The following is a 9,302-nucleotide window of genomic DNA, read 5'->3' as shown; positions in this document are numbered from 1 at the left end:
AAGTCTATAGTTTTATAAGAGGCTTCCATGTAATCCTTTTTATCAATGTGGGAAAAGAAAAATGAATTTTATTAGGTAATTTGTAATTTGAATTAAGCTCTTTAAATTAATTTTTATAAATTTTAGTAGGTAATTTGTAATTTGAATTAAACTCTTTAAATACTTTTTAAGTAATTTTTTGTTTATAAAAACTCATTTTTTATATTAATAAATAAATACTAAAAGACTGAAACTCTTTGCACATTTAAAAGGTCGAGAAAGTAAGATTAGTCAAAAGGACGAGAAATGTTAGCCAAAAGGCCGAAAAAGTAGTACAATATTTGATCTTAGCTAAAAGACCAAGAAATGTTCGCTAAAAGGTGGACTCAAAAAAATTTAGTACTACACTTGATCTTAGCCAAAAGGCCGAGAAAGGTGTAATTATTATTTCTTTAGGTCTATAGTTTTATAAGAGGCTTTCATATAATCTTTTTTACTTAAAACCAATGTGGGACAAGAAAAATGAATTTTATTAGGTTATTTTATAATTTGAATTAAACTCTTTAAATTAATTTTTGTAAATTTTATTAGGTAATTTGTAATTTGAATTAAACTCTTTAAATAATTTTTAGGTAATTTTTTGTTTATAAAAACTATTTTTTTATATTAATAAATAAATATTGAAAGCCAAAAGACCGAGAAAGTAGTACTACACTTGATTTTAGCCAAAAGACCAAGAAAGGTTAGCCAAAGGCCAACCCAAAAAATTTTAGTATTACACTTGATCTTAACCAAAAGGCCGAGAAAGTTGTAATTATTATTTCTTTAGGTCTATAGTTTTATAAGAGGCTTCCATGTAATCTTTTTTACTTAAAACCAATGTTGGACAAGAAAAATGAATTTTGATAGGTAATTTGTAATTTGAATTAAACTCTTTAAATTAATTTTCATAAATTTTATTAGGTAATTTGTAATTTGAATTAAACTTTTTAAATAATTTTTAGGTAATTTTTTTGTTTATAAAAACTCTTTTTTTATATTAATAAATAAATAGTGAAAGCCAAAAGGCCGAGAAAGTATTACTACACTTGATCTTAACCAAAAGACCAAGAAAGATTAGCCAAAAGGCCAACCCAAAAAAATTTAGTACTACATTTGATTTTAGTCAAAAGGCTAAGAAAGTCGCGATTATTATTTCTTGAGGTCTATAGTTTTATAAGAGGTTTCCATGTAATCATTTTTACTTAAAACCAATGTGGGACAAGAAAAATAAATTTTATTAGGTAATTTGTAATTTGAATTAAACTTTTTAAATTAATTTTTATAAATTTTATTAGGTAATTTGTAATTTGAATTAAACTTTTTAAATGATTTTAAAGTAATTTTTTGGTTATAAAAACTCTTTTTTTATATTAATAAATAAATACTGAAAGCTAAAAGGCCGAGAAAGTAGTACTACATTTGATTTTAGCCAAATGACCAAGAAAGGTCAGCCAAAAGGCCGATCCAAAAAAATTTAGTACTACGCTTGATTTTAGCCAAAAGGCCGAGAAAGTTGTGATTATTATTTCTTTTGATCTATAGTTTTATAAGATGCTTCCATGTAATATTTTTTTTACTTAAAACCAACGTGAGACAAGAAAAATGAATTTTATTAGGTAATTTGTAATTTGAATTAAACTCTTTCAATTAATTTTTATAAATTTTATTAGGTAATTTGTAATTTGAATTAAACTCTTTAAATAATTTTTAGGTAATTTTTTGTTTATAAAAACTCCATTTTTTTTTATATTAATAAATAAATACTAAAAGCCAAAAGGCCGAGAAAGTAGCCAAAAGACCAAGAAAGGTTAGCCAAAAGGCTAACCCAAAAAAATTTAGTATTACACTTGATCTTAGCCAAAAAACCGAGAAAGATGTGATTATTATTTCTTTAGGTCTATAATTTTATAAGAGGCTTCTATGTAATGCTTTTTACTTAAAACCAATGTGGGACAAAAAAAATGAAATTTATTAGGTAATTAGTAATTTGAATTAAACTCTTTAAATTAATATTTAGGTAATTTTTTGTTTATAAAAACTCTTTTTTTATATTAATAAATAAATACTGAAATATTGAAACTCTTTACATAAAGGCCGAGAAAGTAGTATTACACTTGATCTTAGCCAAAAGGCCGAAAAAGGTGTGATTATTATTTCTCTAGCTCTATAGTTTTATAAGATGCTTCCATGTAATCATTTTTACTTAAAACTAATGTGGGACAAGAAAATTAAATTTTATTAGGTAATTTATAATTTGAATTAAACTCTTTAAATTAATTTTTATAAATTTTATTAGGTAATTTTTAATTTGAATTAAACCTTTTAAAATAATTTTTAGGTATTTTTTTGTTTATAAAGACTTTTTTTTTATTATTTTTTATATTAATAACAAAATATTGAAAGCCAAAAGGCCAAGAAAGTAGTACTACACTTGATCTTAGCCAAAAGACCAAGAAAGTAGTATTACACTTGATCTTAGCCAAAAGACCAAGAAAGATTAGCCAAAAGGCCGGCTGAGAAAGGTGTGATTATTATTTCTTTAGGTTTATAATTTTATAAGAGGTTTCCATGTAATCTTTTTTATTTAAAACCAATGTGGGACAAGAAAAATGAATTTTATTAGGTAATTTATAATTTTAATTAAACTTTTTAAATTAATTTTATATTAATAAAAAAATACTGAAAGCCAAAAGGCCAAGAAGGTAGTACTACACTTGATCTTAGCCAAAAGACCAAAAAAGGTTAACAAAAAGGCCGACCCAAAAAAATTTTGTACTACACTTGATCTTAGCCAAAAGCCTAAGAAAGGTGTGATTATTATTTTTTTAGGTCTATAGTTTTATAAGAGGCTTCTATGTAATCCTTTTTACTTAAAACCAATGTGGGACAGAAAAATGAATTTTATTAGGTAATTTGTAATTTTAATTAAACTCTTTAAATTAATTTTTATAAATTTTATTAGGTAATTTGTAATTTGAATTAAACTCTTTAAATAATTTTTAGGTAATTTTTTGTTTATAAAAACTCTTTTTTTTATATTAATAAATAAATACTAAACACTAAAACTCTTTACACATCTAATAATAGTATAAATATATAGATATAGATATATACATGTTTTACCGTTCTTGCTCTCTTGACTCCAATTGTCCACAATTATCCGTGAAGAGAATGTCAATACAAATAAATAAACTGCTGAGAGTTGTTTGCTTTTTTCAAATCTCTTATTTGGTTTAATTCAGAGTGATGAATTTATATATCCAACTGTTCTAGAATTAGGCGTGGTGATGATAAAAAAAATTGTTGGATTTTATTTAAATATATCAACAAATGACTATCGTGCTTTCTTTTACTTCATGGCGTTGTAGCGCTTCTTTGACTAAGAATATACGTTATCTTGTATTCTTTGTTTGATTGAATCAATTATTTTTTATTTGATCACGTGTATCTACTGATTATTTGGTTGTTCAAGTTATATAAAGTATTAATTATTTTGGTTTGTACTTCAATTATTCTTTGTCTTTTGTTTCTTCCTAATTTTGAACGAGTTGGGTTGTTGGTTTTTTCTTTATTTTTTTTCATTTTAATTTTAAAATCTAAATATTGATTAGTCCACTTTTTTCCGCTTGGCCATCCGGAATTTTTTGCCTTTTAGACGACCTAGACGTTTGAAAATTTAATGATAATAATATTTCTAACACTTGCCTATTGTAGGGTTCCTAAAGAATCCCAATGTTATGCTATAATGTTTTATAGTGATTTACAAGGTACTTTTGGGATGCTACATCAACATTTGAAATTTTGTGATCTATTACATCATTAATCAAAGAAAATGGAGGGTGTTTTTTTGAGTTCCGGAGGACGCACGTCTAATAATTCGGATGAGAAAGCTCTCATGCACATGGGATTTGTGAATCTTAGTTTTTGTTTTTTTATTTTTATTTTTTGGATACTGACTTCGGATGAGAGTCTCCCATGGACATGGAGTTTACGAATTTTGAATATTTTTTATTGTTTTAAAATTTAATATAAAGTTAACTTGGCCACTCACATCTCTAGATGTATTCCTTTTCCTATTTGGCTAATTTTCTCTCAAACTCCAAAGTTATTTGTTGCCAAATAATAATCATTCTTTTTTCAATGAAAGGTATATTTATATATGAAATTGATGTTCAAGTGAATCTAAAGACATAATATTTTTTATGCCTCTATCTTTATATTACAAAGATTGTGTATTTTTATTTTTTCTATGTTTTGTTTTTCAAATTTTGAGTAGTAATAACAAGATTTATATTTAAAATTGATTTTAACAGATTTGAAAAATAATTAGAGGATAAAATTTAAACAATTTTTAACCACTTGCTATTTGTTATATATTTATAATAATCTCTTGTTAACAGTGACCAATTGAAACTTGATACAATGATAGCATAACAATTAATTAATTTATAAATTTGAAATTATCATTACAAGAATTATATATATTTTATGTATATCAAAATAAAAAAATTATTTAAGTAAATTATTTAGGTATCATTTATAAAATAGTTGACGTATAATTTAGATTCCTTGATCTCTTTCTATTCATAGAACTAACTCTCCTTCTATTCCTCCTACAATTTTTTGAAAAAACATTTAATGAAATAAAACTTCATGTCTAACACGGTCTTTGATATGCACGGATTAATTAGATTTATTCATTAAAATTTGACTTATATTTTTATTGTAATCTTTCATAATTTTTTTACTTTACAGTAGTCATACAAACACTACGCACGTGTTTTTTTGCTAGTATAAAATAAATGGCCAAAACAGCCCTAGTGATTTGCAGAGGCATTATTTGTGTGTGAAGAGTAAAAGGGGGTGGGCAGTCAGTTTAGGGTTAAAAAACTTATTATATATAAATATAATATATATTACTAACGAATTGGATCGGGTTAAAATTTTAAGAACTTTATTTGTGAATCGATCCGACCGGATGGATATATAGATCATAATATATGAATCCTTTACTTATTGGATTGATTTGAATTTACACACCTAACTCAAAATCTCTATGCAATGGATTAATGGCTTGAAAAATTAATTATATGTTGACAGTGATATTTACAATAAGATTGATTACAACATTCAAAAGTGATTATAATACAAAGTTATATACTATAAGAAATTGGGATTTATAGATAAGAAGATATATATTATGTGGCAGTTTGTAATTGGTCAAACCATCTAATAATTTTTCCAGTAACTCTGTCAGCTTTAAGCCTCTAACTCTATCAAGAAGTAGTAACAATAATTAGTTATAATAAGACCTAATTAATATAGAATGAAGTAATTACAAATTATTTTAAAAAATTAAACATAATATATAATAAAACCAAAATTTAAAAATTAAAATAAAATTGTGACATTCTTCATTTATTTTTGGGTTAAAATCACAAAACTCCGCGTGTACTTTTATGTGTATAATATATATAATAGAATTAAAAAAACACTAGTCTGAACTAAAAAAAAGTTATCAAGCTGTCCATATTCATGATCGACCAGTTAATTTGGTTGTGAAATGACAAAATTAATTTTATTATTTAATGTTAAATTAAAATGATGATAATATTTTTTAATTTTTTAATTATTTTAAAATAGTACGGTCAATTTTGTAATTTAACATTAAATAATAATTTTTAAATTTAAAACAATTTTGTAATTTTACATTATTTTTTTGTCATTTAAACCCTTTATTTAATATTATTTTTATATGAAAAAACTGGGACGTGTGATAGTTGTTCATTTCCAACTATCACACATCAATATTTACATAGGGTTTGTTTGGTTAGCGTCAACTAGCTATAAATGAAAAGAAATGAATTTTTTTTAAATTGTTTTGTAGTTTAGTGAGCCTGAAAAGGAAAGTTTTAAGAAAAGTGATATTCAAGCAATTGGTTGATTTTCTTAAAATGTTTCTTCCATAAAACACGCGAAAATTTCAGTTCAAGTGAAAGTTGTATCCTTATATTTAGTTTCCAATTATACCCTTGTCAGTTATTTCTCTTCCTTCTTTTTCAGACTTACAAAATGAACGACTTCTTTTTAATAAATTAAGGACTCCTAATTATATTACAACTTTTTAACTCTTTAAATTATGACTCATAATTAAGTTACAATTTTTTGACTCTTTAAATTATGACTCTATGTATATGCATGCACATATATTTTTATTCATAAAACAATTATTTATATTTTTTTTATTATGCTTGTTGCATGATGTATGCATGATGTATATTATTTAGTATTGAATTTATAAGGATAATTTTGACATATAAATCATTTATTTTCACTTTCTTTCCAACCAAACTAATAAAACAACATTTTCCCACAAAAGTTTTACAAAAAAATCATACTAACCAAATGCATGATAGAAACATAATTTTATTTTCTTTCACTTCACTTTTTTTTTCCTTTCATTTTCTATCATTAATTTTCGGTTAACCAAACAAAACCCATAAGGACAGACAATTAGGGTAATTAAAAGAAGACACTTAATAATTAATTTTTTTTGTAACTTTTATATTCTACAAAAATATTTTATATACATCACATGCACTTTTTCTTCATCGTTTTTTTTTTTTATTTTTATTAATTTATTATTATTATTTTTATTTTTATTTTTATTTTTATCACACTTTGAACCTATCAAATTTGCTATATTATAATTGATGATCCAGAATAGTAAGTGTGACTCTCCGTTGGGTCACCATTTATTGTTACCCATCTTTACATAATTGAGTGACGACCGACTACCGTGTCTTGATTGTTGTTTTTCCAAAAATACCCCTTCATAAATAAAAGTCATTATTTATTATTATATGATTGGGAAAGAACATGATTGGCTGCTTCAATTTCCATCTGCTCTGATAATCTCTTCTCATTGGGAAATGTCTTTCTCAATACTCCAAATCGGGAGAAAGAGTGAGTCCCTACCTGTGTGCAATGATGAGATTCATCACCTCCCACTCCGTCTCATATGGTTTCTGTCTCGGCTGTTGGTCTCTTGGCCCCTTTGTATGGGGCCTAGGCGGGGTTGTCGATGGGGCGAGTATGGGACGGGACACCAACTCCCCCGTCTCTAGGGGTAGGGGTAGGTTCGGGACACTCCCATGTATAACGTTAAAATTTATAATTTTTTTTTTTTGGAAGTAATATAATCAAATATTTAACAATTACAGTAACAAAGTTTTGAATCTGTCCGATTAATAACTACTCATTCCGTTCCATTTTAAAATCTTAATATATATATCTTATCCTCTATTTTCAAACCCGCATCTAACTTGATTAGGTTGATTCTAAATTCATCCCAGTGGGTTAAATTGACATTTCTTAACTACCTCTGGCCTCTTTTATCTTCTATAAACATTTTGATTTACCAAAAAAATATATATATACCAGCCCGTTAAATCCACTATACATCTTTATTAAAATCACTAATGGTCAACAAGATAATTTGAGGGGAAAAAATGAAAAACTTTATTGCATAAAGTTTTAACCAAACAATACACAAAAAATGCTGGGATTTATAATTTTTAAAAATAAATTTCTTGAAATTTATAATTTCAGTCATACATGCATGCTGATATTTATAATTTTAAGATAAGATGAGCATTATTTATTTATTTATTTATAATTTTAAGATAAGATGAACATTATTTATTTGTCATGGGGATTTATTTATTTAAGATAATACAGGGCTTGGTGATATAAAAATGTTTATGAAGAAGCAACCTACTGAACCAGGGACGGAGCTGGCCAGCTTGGCCCTAAACGTTTTAAAATTATTTTTAGACATGCAATTTAGTAGAATATTACAAAATGCCCACCCTAAAATCTTACTTTCTGAATATTTCTATAATTCTTCCTTCTTTTTATCTTTTACCCTTCTTTTTCATCGAATTTCTTTCATTCCTTCAAATAAAATACCCATTCCCTCCAATCAAATCTTTGTTTTTTTTCGTATTCAAATTTCTCTCACTTTTCATTTGTTTTTATTTTTGCATCCTTCTTCTTCTTTTATTTTATTTTTCTCTTCTTAAATTTATTTATTTATTTTTATTTTTATTTTTATTATTATTATTTTTTTTATCAATGTGTATGATGTATGCTAATCTCTAATTTTATTTTGGTCACTAAAATTTAATTTTTTCCTTTAATTAATGTTCAATAAGTTCAACGACTTTACACATGCCACAATAATTAGCTTCATGACTAACCACTAAGCCACCATTAATTAGGATGCTCCTTGTCTATCAATCAAATCCATTTTCTTAAACCTTTGCTCTAATACCAAACTATCACACCTTAAAAATTATAACACAAGAACTATTGTCTTATACTAAAATCTGGTGCGTGACTCACATCATACATCCACCAAAAACCATGATTAAATCAGTAAGAATACATTTTATTTAAAAATCCATCAATCCAAAGGAAATTTATTACATCCCCAACTAATTAAAATTCCACCAACTAAATAAATCTTATTACAAAGTGTTTGCTAGGAAACAATAATAAAATCAATATGTGGAAATCCAGAAAATCTCCATCTCCCATTGAGTCTCTTTCGCAAGCTAAATCCATGTGCACCTGAAAGTAATAAAGGGGTGAGCTCACAAGCTCAGCAAGAAATTGCTAAACACTATCATCGTTCAGCAAGTTAATCCATACCTTGTATTCTCATACTTAAATGCAACCCATAAAAGATACATTAATCACTTTCATCAAATCACCTACTAGGTACTAATATTGCTGAAGTACATAAATATTAATATCTAATAGTCACTATACCTACTATTACATTTGGTACAATTATATTACTATAATCTCATTCCCATCCAACAATTATTTCCTTATAAATATTATATCTCAATACCATTATATCACAAGATAATCAGAATCTCGAATTCACACTATAAATCTATTAATCATCTCAATAATTAATTTACTAAGTTTCATTTACCTCACATGGGCCCATGGCTCCCCTCAACTAGTTGGTTGTTTTATTGCCATTATCTCACATGAGCCCTGGCTCCACTCCAATAAAATGGTATGAATTACATAGTTCCTAACTACCAAATACACACATGTGGCTGGGTTGTACGTTTACTCACCCAGATGATCCCTGATCACGTCCACACAAAAATGGCTCATTCGACCCATTGCCATAACACAAAATAGTGCACTTGCATAAGGCTGGTCCCTGACCATGCCTAACTGATATGATAATATTAATC

At 26.2% G+C, this 9,302-nt stretch overlaps 1 pseudogene; it reads right to left on the bottom strand.

Moving 5' to 3' along the window:
- Nucleotides 1-284: 284 nt before the first annotated feature.
- On the bottom strand, nt 285-418 carry LOC132287238 (U2 spliceosomal RNA; annotated as a pseudogene).
- Between the last annotated feature and the right edge of the window lie 8,884 nt (nt 419-9,302).

This window comes from Cornus florida, unplaced genomic scaffold, assembly GCF_030987335.1.
Source record: "Cornus florida cultivar Cherokee Brave unplaced genomic scaffold, ASM3098733v1 CherokeeBrave_3.0.0_Hap2_Chr11, whole genome shotgun sequence".
NCBI lineage: Eukaryota > Viridiplantae > Streptophyta > Magnoliopsida > Cornales > Cornaceae > Cornus > Cornus florida.
Note: the sequence above shows the minus strand (reverse complement) of the source record. Positions and strands in the feature narration are given on the sequence as shown.